The sequence below is a fragment of the Schistocerca serialis genome, chromosome 1 (assembly GCF_023864345.2).
Source record: "Schistocerca serialis cubense isolate TAMUIC-IGC-003099 chromosome 1, iqSchSeri2.2, whole genome shotgun sequence".
Taxonomy (NCBI): domain Eukaryota; kingdom Metazoa; phylum Arthropoda; class Insecta; order Orthoptera; family Acrididae; genus Schistocerca; species Schistocerca serialis.
The window spans coordinates 1,011,057,696-1,011,074,484 of NC_064638.1; the positions used below are offsets into that span (position 1 = coordinate 1,011,057,696).

Below are 16,789 nucleotides of genomic sequence, written 5' to 3' on the forward strand. Positions count from 1 at the left end.
AAGGCAATAAAATGCAGAAAAATGACTACAAATACACTGTAGAAAGTGGGACAACACATCAAGGTGGACAACCATGAAGTGCTTCAAGTGGACTTATAATAGCAAGAACTATGGTTCAGATCCCTGTCTGAATATTCTGATTTAGGTTTCCTGTGGCTTTCCTTATCAGTTAGGCCTAAGGTGAGTGCCAAGATTTATGCTTCTCAGTCAATCTTCATCTTACCAGATCGTGCTGTGTCACTAATGACCTAGTCATTGACATGCAGTTAAATCGTGATCATCTTTTTTTTCCATTAGTGGGAAAAAAAACACCATAAAACTTGTTACCATTGTACATATAGAAAGCATTTTATGGGATAACAGCAACTCTGACACTGGCTGAACATCTCAGAATCCTACTACAGTGTAGGATTCAAAATGACTTAGAGTAATCAGGTCTGAACAGTACTCAGTTGGACAACACCCTCAAGTTAGCAAAGTAATTGTAACATACAGGTACTTGTGGGTTTACAAATGAGCAATTTAAAGGAAGAATAAAAGGCTCATGGCTTGACTGCCATTATGATTTTATGAAAAAGTTCAGTTGCGAAAGCAAAAGATAGGGATGTTTGTTTGATTTTCAACTCATTTTCCAACCAAGGTGGCACACTGGTAAATCCCTGGACTCACATGCTGCAGAATGGCAGCTCATCTCCCCATCCACATTCAGATTTTCTGTGCTTTCCCGACACCACTTAACCAAATGCTGAGATAGTTTCTTTGAAAGGACACAGCTGATTTCCATTCCAATCGCACCACAGTCTGAGCTTGGCCACCTCTCTAATGAATTAGTCATTGATCGGATGTTAAATCCTAATCTTCCATACTTCATTCAACACATCTGTTCATGCAAAGTTCATTAAAAGAAGTTTTATACACTTAAAACTCTGCTTCAACAAACCAGTCCATTTAATGTGTTTTAATAACAGTGTTTCAGATGGAACTTTCAGGCATTAGGTTAAGTACCAGACTATATGTCTAAAGGTCTTAGCATTTTTTATTTGTTTGGCCTTTTATCTCATCATTCACCACTGGCAGTGTTTGTCAGTGTGAAAAATGCTGAGTTGCACTGTGGTTCCAATACCACATTAAACTGTAGGTCCCCCTGTAACTGGTAGGGTGTGTGAGCTCAAAGGTAAGATGAACCCAACAAGGTATCACCTCCAGCAGGACAGTGCCCAGTAAAGCACAGCATTGAAACCAGCCTTTGAAGTGATGTGCCACAGAAACCAATGAAAGTGATCCTGAAATGAATTTCTGCTGTACTGTCAACAATGTAGGAAAAGACAGATTACTATTTTCAATAAAGAAGACATGTCAAGTTGCAGACAGGCACAATTAAAAGACACTCACATGTATCTTTCGCCCATAGCCTTTGTTGTCAGTAAAAGGGCGCGCGCGCATACACACACACACACACACACACACACACACACACACACACACACACACACACACACACACAATGAGAGAGGGAGAGGAAGAGAGAGCAACCACACCTCACGTGCACACGACCGACAACTCCAGCATCTTGAGCCAGAAGGGGAAGGGAGGGAGGGGAAGGGACAGTAGCGTACGGGTGGGGAGAGAGACAAACACTGTGTGCTGGAGTGTGCAGGGACTAGACTGCCAACAGGTGCAGCGTCAGGAGGTTGTGGAGCACGGAGGTGGGGGAAAAAAGGAGCAAATAGGGAGAGGAGTGGGAAAGATGGGCAGATGCATCAACAGGGGGCTGCAAAAACGGGAAGAGATATGAGAATAGGGTGGAGTTGATTGGTCAGAGAGGGTGGAAACTCTTGGGTGGAAGGTATGGCGACAGTATGTTGCTGTAGGATGAGGCTGGGATAATTACAGAAGCAGAGAGTGTGCTGTAAAGATAACTCCCGTCTGCATAGTTCAGAAAAGTTGGTAGTGCAGGGAAGAATCCATATGGCTTGGGTAGTGAAGCAGCCATTGAAATCAAGCTTATTATGTTCAGCTGCATGGTGTGCCACAGTGTGGTCTACTTTACTCTTGGTCAAAGTTTGGCAGTGGCCGTTCATCAAGACCCCCCCCCCCCCCAGACGTAGTCTGCAAATGGATCTCCCATGCCATTTCCCCTCACACCCCCAATCCTCCCACCACCCCGCAAGAACCAGCCACAAAGCAGTGTCCCCGTCATCACCCATTACCAACCCAGACTGGAACAACTGAACTGCATCCTTCACCAGGGCTTTGATTACCTATAATTGTGCCCCAAAATGAGGGACATCCTACCTGAGATACTTCCCACTCCTCCTAAAGTGGTGTTCTGTTGCCCATCCAATCTCCATGACTTTCTAGTTTGTCCCTGTACAATCCACCACACAGTGTTCATCTCTCTCCCCACCCGTACGCTACTGTCCCTTCCCCTCCCTCCCTCTCCAGATTGCTGCTTGCATACCAGATGATGTTGCATTCTGTCCCAAAATGCTGGACTTGGCAGTCGTGTGCGTGAGGTGTGTGTGTGTGTGTGTGTGTGTGTGTGTGTGTGTGTGTGTGTGTGACTTTTACTGATGAAGGCTGTGGTGGAAAGCTATATGTGAGTATCCTTTAATTGCACCTGTCTGCAGCTTGACGCATCATCATTACAGTAAGTAGCAATCTAAGAAAAGCAGATTCAGGAAATTAAAGTGACTTAAGTATATTTGTTCTAACAAAGCAAGAAAGGCCCACCAGCCTTTCATCTTTTCAAAATCATCCAGCACTACCATAAAGAATCTAGTGTAAAACGTTATTGCATTGACCCCTAGAGATATGGGTGGTAAGTGTGTGTAAGTCTGCACTTGTAAAAGTGCACCAGCTGCAAAGTAGTTCACCTCATCTGAGCAGCTAAGCTTGCTTCTATCGGGAGTGCACAGCAAGCCATGTCTGCCCAAGAGTCTGGTAAAGACAAACATAGCTTTTAGTTCTCTCTGTGTGAAATTATATTTTTTCATTCCCATGAATCAGTGCAAAGCTAATTGGCAATCTTTTGACATCACAGCTGGATGAATCTTATTACAAGTGTGGTCTAGAATATAAATCTACATCCATGTTCTCCAATCCACACTGAAGTGCATGGTAGAGGGTATGTTCTATTGCACCTGTTAATATGGTTTCTTCATATTCCATTCACATATGGAGTGTAGGAAGAATGATTGTTTGTATGCCTCTGTGTGCACTATAATTATTCTAATCTTATCCTCACGATCCCTATGAGACATATGTGGGGATTATTGTATGTTCCTAGGGTCATACTTGAAAGCGGTTTCCTGAAACTTTGTTAGTAGACTTTCTCGGGATATTACATGTATCTTCAAGAGTCTGCCAGTTCAAGTTTTTCAGCATCACTGCTACAGGTCAAACAAACCTGTGACCATTCATGCTGCCCTTCTCTCTATACATTCAATATCCCCTCTCAGGCCTATTTGATATGGGTCCCACACACTTGAGCAATCTCTAGAATGGGTCACACAGGTGATTTGTAAGCTATCTCCTTTGTAGACTGATTGCCATTTCCCAGTATTCTACCTGTAAACTGAAACCTACCACCTGCTTTATCCACAACAGGGCCTATGTGACTCATTCCATTTCATATCCTTACAAAGTGTTACAGCCAGGTTTATCTATGAGTTGGCTGATTCCAAATGTGACTCATTGATATTATAGTTGTAGGATACTATATTGTTGTTGTTGTTGTTTTGTGACGTGCACAATTTTACATTTCTGAAAATTTAAAGCAAGTTGCCAATCTTTGCATCACTTTGAAATATTATCAAGATCTGACCGAATATTTATGCACCTTCTTTCAGACAGTGCTTAGAGATAACTGCATCATCTACAAACAGTCTGAGGTTACTATTAATACTATCTTCGAGTTCATTAATATACAACATAAACAGCAAGGGTCCCAACACACTTCGCTGGGGCATGCCCAAAGGTATTTCTACATCTGACAATTACTTTCCAGTATTAACTTGCTGTGTCCTCCCTACCAAAAAGTCCTTACTTCAGTCACAAATTTCACTTGATACCCCGTATCATCGAACCTTTGACAATAAGCATAGTTGTGATACTGACTCAAATGCTTTTTGGAAACCAAGAAATACTGCATCTACCTAACTACCTTGATCCAAAGCTTTCCACATGTCATGTGCGGAAAGTGCGAATTGGGTTTGACATGATTGATGTTTTTGGAATCCATGCTTGTTGACATAGAGGAGGTCATTCTGTTCAAGATACCTCATTATGTTTGAATTCAGAATATGTTGTAAGATCCTACAACAAATCAATGTCAGAGATATTGGTTGGTAGCTTGTGGATCACTTCTACTACCACTCTTATAGGTGGGTGTTACCTGTGCTTTTTCCGACTGTTGGGTGTGGCTTTGTGTTCGAGGTAGCTACAGTATATTATGGTTAGAAGAGTTGCTAACTCAGCTGCAGATTCAATGCCAATGCGGCAAATTCAATCCACATTGCCCCTGATCCCTCTACCCCTAAGTTCCAAGGTCACCTTCCACACCCAGCCATTGCACAAGAGCCAGAGACTTCTCATTCACTATCTGGCAGCAGCTCCTAATAATTTATCAGACTTACAAGTTATTTCCATCCCAAAATCACCGCATACCTAGCTGTTGTCCTTCATATTACAGAATTAGTTTTCATGAACCTCCTAAAAGCAACCTGCAGCTCATGGTTTTGTGATTAGTGCTCCAGACTTTCTATCATGGGTCCCCAGGTTCGATTCCCAACCAGTTTGGGGACTTTCTCCACTCTGAGCTTAATGTGTGTGTTGTTTTCATTCTCAGTTCACCATCATCAATGCACAATTGACTGCAGGACCTCAAATAAAAAGTCTTGCACCAGGCAGCCAAACTCCCCAGAAGTGGACTCCCAGCAAAGAATGCCACACTCGTATTTCATTTTTGTTCCTGCATGCAACAAAGATATTTGAGCCAAACAGAGTATGGCCTAGTGGTTCTTGATGTCAGGGAAATATCAAATCTTGAGCCATGCCTTGGTAACTGAAGGCAGCCAGAATTATATTAGATATTTTGAAGTACTGTTGGACAGATTTTTAATTTAATATTTTATTAATATGAAGTTCACAGGTTTCCAGCTGAATGAGTATGTCAAAATAGCACATTTCAAACCAGTCACTCAACTGTGAACTTGAGAGCTTTATATTAGTTCATCTTGCCGAGAAAGAGAATGAGTTTAATATTCTCTACTTTCATTGAATACCACGGTTATGTGACAATATTTGTGCAAGCAATTTAACATGGAGATTCTGTTGCCTGCTGTGTAGTTTTCCCCTGTAGTGTTTTCAACATTCAAATGAATTTACAGTGTTGAAAGGAGAGATATATGCAGTCTTGTAGGTCTTATCTGCTGGAGTAAATGAGACATACCCTTGCTGTCAAATTCTTCAGCAGCTTCAACTCTGCAAGTGTCCTTCAATCTTCTTAGAGTAGATAACAAGTGCAAAACATCTGTTATTCCCCTGTCCACCTACAAAGCATGGGAAAAGATGTTCCTTTCCATTAGATACCTTAGTATGTAAGAACTCAAGGAAATGATATGGCAGGGAAGGGGGGGGGGGGGGGGCTGGAACCAAGGAAGTGTGTGCAGGAAATACTGTGACATGTTTTTATTGTCTTCCAACATGCTGCTGTCTCATTATCAAAATTCAGTGTCTTGTGCTGATGGAAAGTAGAGCACCTAGGAATGACAGAATAAGCCATATAGGGTGAAGTCAACTTTTTGACCAAGACTACCTCATATTTTATGATACTGAACAGGTAAACTCCTTCTAACATGTCTATGAGTAAGAAACAGTGTAATGGCACATGATTTCCTTCTCCAGTGAGTAGATCCTCCAGTAAGTGGTACTTTTGTTATATGGAAATCAGTTCAGTGCATTTCAAATGCTTGTATTTTTCATGTGGACAAGAAGACAGCTGATCTGCCCTCTATTTTAGCTGATTAAGTAAAGTATGCGACGTTCCTAGTGTGATTGGCAGTGGGAGCTGTATTTTTGCCATGAGTTCTTGTGTGTTTCTTTCTTGAAGGTACAGTGTAATAGTGTTTACCATTAAGATAGAAACACAATAGAACTCGTGCTAAGATAGAAACACAATAGAACTCGTGCTAAAAATACACCTTCCCTGTGTCAAGTCAAAAGAGACGTTTAAGGCAACTAGCTTAGCACCTGCCAGTTCTCTCGTGTAGACTGTATGACCTGTGCCGATTTTTTTTTTATTTTTTTTATTTTTTTTTACTTTTTTATGTTGCTTGCAAATTACAACACCTTCAAAATTTTTCACCTTAATTAAGGCCACAGTAACACATTATTCCCAAATGTACTTCTAACTTAAAAGTGATCTGGCAGCTGGAGTTGGAGATAAGTGGTAATCGTGCCTTTTGAGTTTTTGTGGTGATATTTCCATAGAAACTCTCATCCCCTAACACACATTTCTTTATTTATAACAAATTTGTTCTACGGATCGGAGCGTGGAATGTCAGATCCCTTAATCGAGCAGGTAGGTTAGAAAATTTAAAAAGGGAAATGGATAGGTTCAAGTTAGATATAGTAGGAATTAGTGAAGTTCGGTGGCAGGAGGAACAAGGCTTTTGGTCAGGCGAATACAGGGTTATAAATACAAAATCAAATAGGGGTAATGCAGGAGTTGGTTTAATAATGAATAAAAAAATAGGAGTGCGGGTAAGCTATTACAAACAGCATAGTGAACGCATTATTGTGGCCAAGATAGGTACGAAGCCTACGCCTACTACAGTAGTACAAGTTTATATGCCAACTAGCTCTGCAGATGATGACGAAATTGAAGAAATGTATGATGAGATAAAAGAAATTATTCAGATAGTGAAGGGAGACGAAAATTTAATAGTCATGGGTGACTGGAATTCGGTAGTAGGAAAAGGGAGAGAAGGAAACGTAGTAGGTGAATGTGGATTGGGGGTAAGAAATGAAAGAGGATGCCACCTGATAGAATTTTGCACAGAGCACAACTTAATCATAGCTAACACTTGGATCAAGAATCATAAAAGAAGGTTGTATACATGGAAGAAGCCTGGAGATACTGACAGGTTTCAGATAGATTATATAATGATAAGACAGATATTTAGGAACCAGGTTTTAAATTGTAAGACATTTCCAGCGGCAGATGTGGACTCTGACCACAATCTATTGGTTATGAACTGTAGATTAAAACTGAAGAAACTACAAAAAGGTGGGAATTTAAGGAGATGGGACCTGGATAAACTGAAAGAACCAGAGGTTGTACAGAGTTTCAGGGAGAGCATACGGGAACAATTGACAGGAATGCGGGAAAGAAATACAGTAGAAGAAGAATGGGTAGCTCTGAGGGATGAAGTAGTGAAGGCAGCAGAGGATCATGTTGGTAAATAGACAAGGGCTAGTAGAAATCCTTGGGTAACAGAAGAAATATTGAATTTAATTGATGAAAGGAGAAAATGAAGCAGGCAAAAAGGAATACAAAAGTCTCAAAAATGAGATCGACAGGAAGTGCAAAATGGCTAAACAGGAATGGCTAGAGGACAAATGTAAGGATGTAGAGGCTTATCTCACTAGGGGTAAGATAGATACTGCCTACAGGAAAATTAAAGAGACCTTTGGAGAAAAGAGAACCACTTGTATGAATATCAAGAGCTCAGATGGAAACCCAGTTCTAAGCAAAGAAGGGAAAGCAGAAAGGTGGAAGGAGTATATAGAAGGTCTATACAAGGGCAATGTACGTGAGGACAATGTTATGGAAATGGAAGAGGATGTAGATGAAGATGAAATGGGAGATATGATACTGCGTGAAGAGTTTGACAGAGCACTGAAAGACCTGAGTCGAAACAAAGCTCCGGGAGTAGACAACATTCCATTAGAACTACTGACGGCTTTGGGAGAGCCAGTCCTGTCAAAACTCTACCATCTGGTGAGCAAGATGTATTAGACAGGTGAAATACCCTCAGACTTCAAGAAGAATATAATAATTCCAATCCCAAAGAATGCAGGTGCTGACAGACGTGAAAATTAGCGAACTATCAGTTTAATAAGTCACGGATGCAAAATACTAATGCAAATTCTTTACAGACGAATGGAAAAACTAGTAGAAGCTGACCTCGGGGAAGATCAGTTTGGATTCTGTAGAAATATTGGAACATGTGAGGCAATACTGACCCTATGACTTATCTTAGAAGCTAGATTAAGGAAAGGCAAACCTACGTTTCTAGCATTTGTAGACTTAGAGAAAGCTTTTGACGATGTTGACTGAAATACTCTTTCAAATTCTGAAGGTGGCAGGGGTAAAATACAGGGAGCGAAAGGCTATTTACAATTTATACAGAAACCAGATGGCAGTTATAAGAGTTGAGCGACATGAAAGGGAAGCAGTGGTTGGGAAGGGAGTGAGACAGAGTTGTAGCCTCTCCCCGATGTTATTCAATCTGTATATTGAGCAAGCAGTAAAGGAAACAAAAGAAAAATTCAGAGTAGGTATCAAAACCCATGGAGAAGAAATAAAAACTTTGAGGTTCGCCGATGACATTGTAATTCTGTCAGAGACAGCAAAGGACTTGGAAGGGCTATTGAACGGAATGGACAGTATCATGAAAGGAGGATATGAGATGAATATCAACAAAAGCAAAACGAGGATAATGGAATGTAGTCGAATTAAGTCGGGTGATGCTGAGGGAATTAGATTAGGAAATGAGACACTTAAAGTAGTAAAAGGAGTTTTGCTGTTTGGGGAGTAAAATAACTGATGATGGTCAAAGTAGAGAGGATATAAAATGTAGAATGGCAATGGCAAGGAAAGTGTTTCTGAAGAATAGAAATTTGTTAACATCAAGTATAGATTTAACTGTCAGCAAGCCATTTCTGAAAGTATTTGTATGGAGCGTAGCCATGTATGGAAGTGAAACATGGACGATAACTAGTTTGGACAAGAAGAGAATAGAAGCTTTTGAAATGTGGTGCTACAGAAGAATGCTGAAGATTAGATGGGTAGATCATATAACTAATGAGGAGGTATTGAATAGGATTGGGGAGAAGAGAAGTTTGTGGCACAACTTGGCTAGAAGAAGGGATCGGTTGGTAGGACATGTTCTGAGGCATCAAGGGATCACCAATTTAGTTCTGGAGGGCAGCATGGAGGGTAAAAATCGTAGAGGGAGACCAAGAGGTGAATACACTAAGCAGATTCAGAAGGATGTAGGTTGCAGCAGGTACTGGGAGATGAAGAAGCTTGCTCACAAGGGAACCTCCCCATCGCACCCCCCTCAGATTTAGTTATAAGTTGGCACAGGAGATAGGCCATGAAAAACTGAACACAGATCAATCGAGAAAACGGGAAGAAGTTGTGTGGAACTATGAAAAAATAAGCAATATATACAAACTGAGTAGTCCATGCGCAAGATAAGCAACATCAAGGATAATACAACCTCATGAGCGTCGTGGTCTCGTGGTTAGCGTGAGCAGTTGAGAAACGAGAGGTCCTTGGTTCAAGTCTTCCCTCAAGTAAAAGTTTTACTTTCTTTATTTTCGCAAAGTTATGATCTGTCCGTTCGTTCATTGACGTCTCTGTTCACTGTAATAAGTTTAGTGTCTGTGTTTTGCGACCGCACCGCAAAACCGTGCGATTAGTAGACGAAAGTTCGTGCCTCTCCAATGGGAACCGAAAACATTTAATCGCAAGGTCATAGGTCAACCGATTCCTCCACAGGAAAACACGTCTGATATATTCTATACGACACTGGTGACGGCATGTGCGTCACAGGACAGGAATATGTTGTCAACCCACCTAACTTGTACACTTAGCGAACGGGTAAAAAGATTCTTCTACCTTGCCCGATTTAGGTTTTCTTGTGGATGTGATAATCACTCCCAAAAAAGCGATGAAAACATAAGAGTTTGTCACATAAACTGCAACAAATGAATGCAACAGTTTCCCAGTCGCACAGTTTTCCCTGTGCTCTGTCAAAACATATGCTTTTAACGTTTTCAAATTTTTCCATGTGTAGACCGTCAAATCCTGCATATGCCCAAGCAAATCTGAACATGTCCTGGAATTTTGGAGAGCGAAGATGATTATGTGTGAGTGCCTGAACTTCGATAATTGTCTGAAAATAAAAAGTTAAACTTTTCATTCGAGGGAAGACTTGAACCAAGGACCTTTCCCTCCGCAGCTGCTCCCGCTAACCACGAGATGACGGCGCTCTTTAGCTTATAATTTCCTTGATGTTGCTTATTTTGCGGAGGGACTACTCAGTTTGTATATTTTTCTTATTTTTTTCATAGTTCCACACAAATTCTTCCTAATTTCTCGATTGATCTGTGTTCAGTTTTTCAAGGCCTATTCACTGTGCCAACTTATAACTAAATCTGAGGGGGGTGCGATGGGGAGGTTCCCTTGTCAGTATACAATAGCATGGGAAGCTGCATCAAACCAGTCTCAGGTCTGAAGACCACAACAACAACAACAACAAATTTGTTAAATCCAAGTTTTCACAGATTTAATCGTAAAAATGTTTTTATGTAATAAAATATTTTCTTAATAACCCATTAGGGGTTGAATTAAAAAGTTGAAACACTGATTTTTTGTAGATATAACTTTGAAAATGCTTTCATGATCAAATATTTCCATAAAAACTTTCGTCTCCTATTTTACCCTGCTAGGGGTTGAATGTCCAAAACCAGTGAAACATGTAACTTCTTTATTTCTGACTGAGAAACCAAATACTAGTTTTCACAGTTCTCGCTCCAAAATTGCCTTTATAGCAATATATTTTCCAGAAAAAACTTTCATCCCCTATTTCACCCCTTAGGAGTGGAATTTCAAATAAACCCTTCTGAAATGATGCCTACAGTATGTGATTAACACCTCCAAATTTCAAGTTTGTATCTGTAGCGATTTGGGCTGGGCAATGACGAGTCAGTCAGGACATTTTCTTTTATGTATAGAAATGTATGTCAAATCACTCACATTTATCACTTCATTCACTGCAGTTTTTCCAAAGTTGATATTTTGCTTTTTTATCTCAGTTGGGCTACCTGTGGACCACGTGTTTGTATTTTTAGTGTGCTGTTATCGACTGGCACTTCTGGTGTTCTTGATGAATTTTGGTAACTATATCCTTGTTTGTACCTTGAGCATTTCTGTTACCTCAGTATGCCTTCATTTTCTTCCTGGAACTCTGTCTTGTGTTTGCTGGACCATTTCCTGGTTTCATTGTGGTTAATTTCTTTAAAGGATGTAGGAAAGGTCCGGTTTCAGTAGCTAAATTGCAGTCATCCCTGTTAGTTATTATGTCTCCTCATATGAAGTTCTGCAATATCTTTCTCTGTTTGCTTGATCCACAGGGATACAGTGGCTTTGCCCTTGTAGGCTACATTGAAGATCTTCCAGCACAGCCTGTGAGTCTCCATTCTGTGTGGCCATGGATAGTAAGCCATCTTTCTTTGAGGGCACCGTTTAGATTTTCTTGGTGTTGGTAGAGTGCACAATTAGGTTTGTACTATTGCCTCCCATCTGGTAGGGCCCGTGGTCCCACTATCTTTCACAGGAATTTTCTTTCTTCTGTTCGAGGACTCTTATTGGGATCTTCTTGGATGTGGACGGGCGTTCTGCTGCATCTGACTATGGTGTTATAGTGTCTCAGTTTGAGATTCATTAATAAATGTTTCAAAGGAACATTTTTCTGTGAGCATATTGTGTCCTATCTAATTTGATTTTCATTTGTTTGAGAGCTATTGTTTCACTGAGATCCATTCTCTAAATTTGTTAACATTTTTGGCTCTCTTGATATGCTTGGTAGCACTGACTGTCATTGTTGTAGGGGCATCTTTATTACAATATTGGAAAATTCTGGGTGAAATAGAAACAGCAGAAGGCCAAGGCTGGCCTTAATGCTGGTATGATATAGCAGAGTGTGTATATGTGGCCCTGTCATCTCTGAAGAATAACTCAATGTCCATAAGCTGAGCTATTGCTTTCCAGTTCTCTTTTATGTGGCTATATGCTGCTCAACTATATGGCAAGTGAGTACCAGTCGACCACAATATTATTGCTCGTGGCCACGTATGGCCAATATTGGAAACATACCGTGATGTTACAGTAAACAAATACAGTGGTGACTAAGGAAAATGCATCACATCGTGAATTATTTCAAGGCACTTGTGCATATACTATCAAGTATATCGGTGTGTCCTCATGAAATGCCACTATAAAAATTCACAGTAAGCCGAACGAAGCAACCTCACTCTCCCGTGTAATAATATTGTGGTTGTATAATACTTTTATTTTATCTACATTGGTGCTGTTATTGTTGTGGTCTTCGGTCTCACTACTGGTACGATGCAGCTAGTCCTTTGTGTGCAAGCTTCTACATCACTGCTTAACTCCTGCAACCTACATCCACTTGAGCCTGCTTACTGTACTTAAACCATGGTCTCCCTTTACAATTTTTACCCCCCCACCCCCCCCCCCCCACCCCCACCCATACTTTTATGTCCATTACCAAACTGATGACTCCTTGATGCCTTAGGATGTGTTCTGTCAGCTGATCCCTTCTTTTAGTCATGTTGTGCCATAAATTTCTTTTCTCCCCAATTTGATTCAGTATCCCTTCATTAGCTATTCAGTCCACACATCTTATTGTCATTATTCTTCTGTAGCACCATTCTCAAGAGATTCTATTCTCTACTTATCAGAACTGTTTATTGTCTACGTTTAGTTTTCGTGCAATGCTACACTCCATACATATACCTTTAGACAAGACTTATTAACCCTTAAACTTGTATTCTGTGGTGACAAATCTCTGTTTTCAAACATTTTTCCTGCTATATTGCCAGTCTGCATATTCTAACCTCTCTACTTTGGCTATCATCAGTTATTTTGCCGCACTTTAGTGTTCCATTTTCTAACCTAATTTTATCTGCATCACCAGATTTAATTCAACCACATTCTGTTATCCTTGTTTTACTTATATTGGTTTTCGTCTTGCAACCTCTTTTCAAGACACTGTGCCTTCCATTCGACTAGTCTTTGAGGTCCTGTGTTGTCCCTGAGAAAATTAGAATATTACTGGCAAACCTCAATGATTTTGTTTCTCCATGAAATTTAATCCCCTCGCCAAATTTCGTCCTGGTTTCCTTTACTGCCTGCAGTGTAAAGATTAAATAACATCAGGAAGAGGTAACAAACCTATTACACTCCCTTCTCAATTACTGCTTTCCTTTTGACTTTGACTTTTATAACTGCAGTCTGGTCCTGTGCAAGTTGGAGATAGCTTTTCACTCTCTGTAATTCATGCTGGCTACTGTCATAATTTGAAAGAGTGAAAAATAATGATATTACTTATGCCTCCAGAGAGTGTAAATTGAAACACCAGTTCTTGGAAGTCAGCTACAGAAGTGCACCTTTTGCCAAGGCACCAATTCCTTTGAGCATATACTAACAGTATGCAGTTCACAATGTCTTTCCAATAGACAGCTAAAAGTAAATCATTTATTGTGCTACAACTGCAAAATCCCCAGTGTCGTGACTGAAAGTTGAATATCGATCTAAATGTCTGAAAGCAAGGATAGTAGATGGTGAGACCAAAGGTTATTGCATTTGTCTGACCCTACTGCAGGATCTACTAGACCTCTGATCCCATCTTAGCAGAAAAATAAAGAGATAAATGAGGATGGTTGTGTAATGGGTTTCTTGTCTAGAATTATATATAGTGGCATAAGAACAAAAGTTGAAAAATGCTGAATGATGACTAGTGTAGTATCTGAAAGTACGTGAGATGTAATTCTGAACTTACATGTAGTAAGGTAGGGAGAACAAAGAAAACCTGTAATATATGAAAGACATTTGTGGATTAGAGGAAGCCTTCTATAATTCTAGCTGGAAAAAAAGTCGAGGAGAATAGAAGTGAGATGCAGATTATCAACACTTTCCGGTAATGGGAGACTTTCACATTGGATGGACTTTGAGATGAATTAAACACTCAGTTCCAAAACTGTGTTTCATTTACTGTTTTTTTTATGATGCTAGTCAAGTAGCATAAGCTAAAACTGTCATGCCAAAACATACATACAGAGCAGAACAGAAAGTACATCCAAGTGGACGGTATCTACCATATGCTTTGTTGACTCTGGGGCGATCGTGGCTGCAGATTTTTTGACCTGTGGTATTGTGAGGATTTGTAGAACTCCCCTTGACACATCAGGGGTGCATTACACAAAGGAAGCAGCTCTCAGATAGCAGAGTACTTGTGCACGTGAGGGTTTTTTAGGCTGGATGGTAGTTTGAGGTGCTCGGATGAACACCCGTCAATCAATACGCAGGAAGGGAAGTCAGACTGCATTCAGAGTAATGACACTTCAACTGTCAATATTTTAGCAGTACACCACCAAAGTACTTGAGGTAAAGTTCCCGAATTTATTGATCTCCAGGAAAGTTCTTGTGCTCAAATTATGCTTGTGACTGAGAGCTGACTGAAGCTCTAAGTGAAAGCTCTGAGATATTTAGCAAGTCGTGGAACATTTATCGGAAATACAAAAAAATGAAATGAGCATATGGCATAGTTGGCCAGGAGGCCCCATCCAAGCCACCAAGTGCAAGTCTTATTTCAGTCAACACTACATTGGGCGACTTGAGCACCGATAATGAGGATGAAATGATGAGGACAACACAACACCCAGTCCTCAAGCGGAGAAAATCTCCTACCTGGCCGGGAATTGAACCCGAGCCCACTTGCATGGGAGGCGAGCACGTTACCAGCCAGCTAAGCAGGTGGACATCGGAAAGATAGAGTAGAGGCCATAGGAGGGGGAGTGGTCATTCAGTTGACAAAAATTTTCTGTCTGTTGAGGTTAAAGTTGAATGTGACACTGAAGATCTGGTTGTGTATTACAGGTGAAGGTGAAACCAAGTTAATTGTTGGATGTTTTTACCAGCCACTCAATTGTGCTGTGATGGTTTTAGAGTCATTCAAAGAATATTTATGGTCAGTAGTGCATAAATACCCAGATCTTGCATTAATATTTGGAGTTGACTTTAACAGTATAGACGGGAGTGTTTATGGATTCACTGCAGGGGAACAGACAGACCTGTTTTCTGAAAATTGTTTTCAGTAGCTAGTTTGTCAGCCCAAACGCAAAGGAAATATCTTAGACCTTGTAGCTACAAATAGGCTGGACCCCATCTACAATGTCAGTGTAGAAACAGAGATTAGCAATCATCATGTTGTTATAGGAACAATGGCTATGAAAGTTAATAAATACATGGTCTGGAGAGCTTTGTGCCTAGTAAGTGGAAAAGACTCACCATGGTTTAATAATGAATTTCAAAGAAGCTGAGAAACCAGTGGCTGTTGCACTCTTGGTTCAAAAGAGAATGTGCAAATAATGAGAAGCAAAGGTTAGTAGAGATTCGTGCTTCTGTGAAAAGATCAACATGCAAAGCATACAACTACTACACCATCACACCTTAGCACAAGATCTGGCAGAGAACCCGAGAAAAATTCTGGTTCTGTGTCAAATTGCTAAGTGAGTCTAAGGCTTCCATTTAGTCCTTTGTTGACCAGTCTGGTGTGGCAGTTGTAGGTAACAAAACGAAAGCCTAAGTTTTAAATTTCGCTTTCAGGAAATCATTCACATTGGTGAAGCCTACTAACATACCATCATTTGACCATTGGACAGCCACCCATACGGATGACATAATAATAAGCATTCCTGGCATAGAGAAACAACTGAAGATCCAAAAGCAAATAAATCACCATGTCCAGATGGAATCCCAATTAGGTTTTACAAAGAGTACTCTACGGCACTGCCCCCTGACCTAACTTACATTTATCATGAATCTCTCGCCCAGTACAAAGTGTCAGGAGACTGTAAAAAATTCAGGTGACTCCAGTATATAAGGAAGGTAAAAGGAAGGATCAACAAAATTACAAACCAATATCCCTAACTTCGTTTTGTTGCAGAACCCTTTATCATATTGTCAGTTCAGATGTAAGAAACTTTCTTGAGACTGAGAAGCTTATGCCTGTGAATCAGCATGGTTTTAGAAAGCATCACTCGTACGAATCTCAACTTGCCCTTTTCTCACATGATATATCATGAACTATATGGATGAAGGGCAACAGGCAAATTCCATATTTCTAGATTTCTGGAAAGCATTTGATACAGTGCTCCATTGTAAGCCATTAATGAAGGTACAAGCATATGGAATAAGTTCACAGATATGTGAGTGGCATAATGACCTCTTAAGTAATGGAACACAGAATGTTGTCCTCGATGGAGAATGTTTATCAGAGACAAGGGTATCGTCACAAGTGCACCAGGGAAGTGTGATAGGCTGCTGTTGTTTCTGTATATACATTAATGATTTGGCAGATGGGGTGGGCAGCACTCTGCGGTTTTTTGCCGATAGTGGTGTGGTGTACGGTAAGGTGCCAAAGTTGAGTGACTGTAGGAAGATACAAGATGAGTTAGACAACATTTCTAGTTGGTGTGATGATTGGCATAAAATGTAAGTTAATGTGGATAAGTAGGAAGGACCAACTCCTTAATGTTTAGTTAGTATTATAATGTCCTGTTTGACATAGTCAAGTTGTTTAAATATCTGTGCATAAGGGTACTGGGAGAATTTTAGGAAAGAGTGGTTCACCTTTAAAGGAGACCACATAAAGGATGTTGGCCCAACCTATTCTTGACTACTGCTCAA

At 40.4% G+C, this 16,789-nt stretch overlaps 1 protein-coding gene across 1 annotated transcript in view; it reads left to right on the top strand.

Annotated features, from left to right (window-relative positions):
• The window catches only part of LOC126454952 (spermine oxidase), an 80,563-nt gene that overhangs the window by 2,057 nt on the left and 61,717 nt on the right, over positions 1–16,789 (top strand). The gene's annotated exons all lie outside the window — the stretch shown is intronic.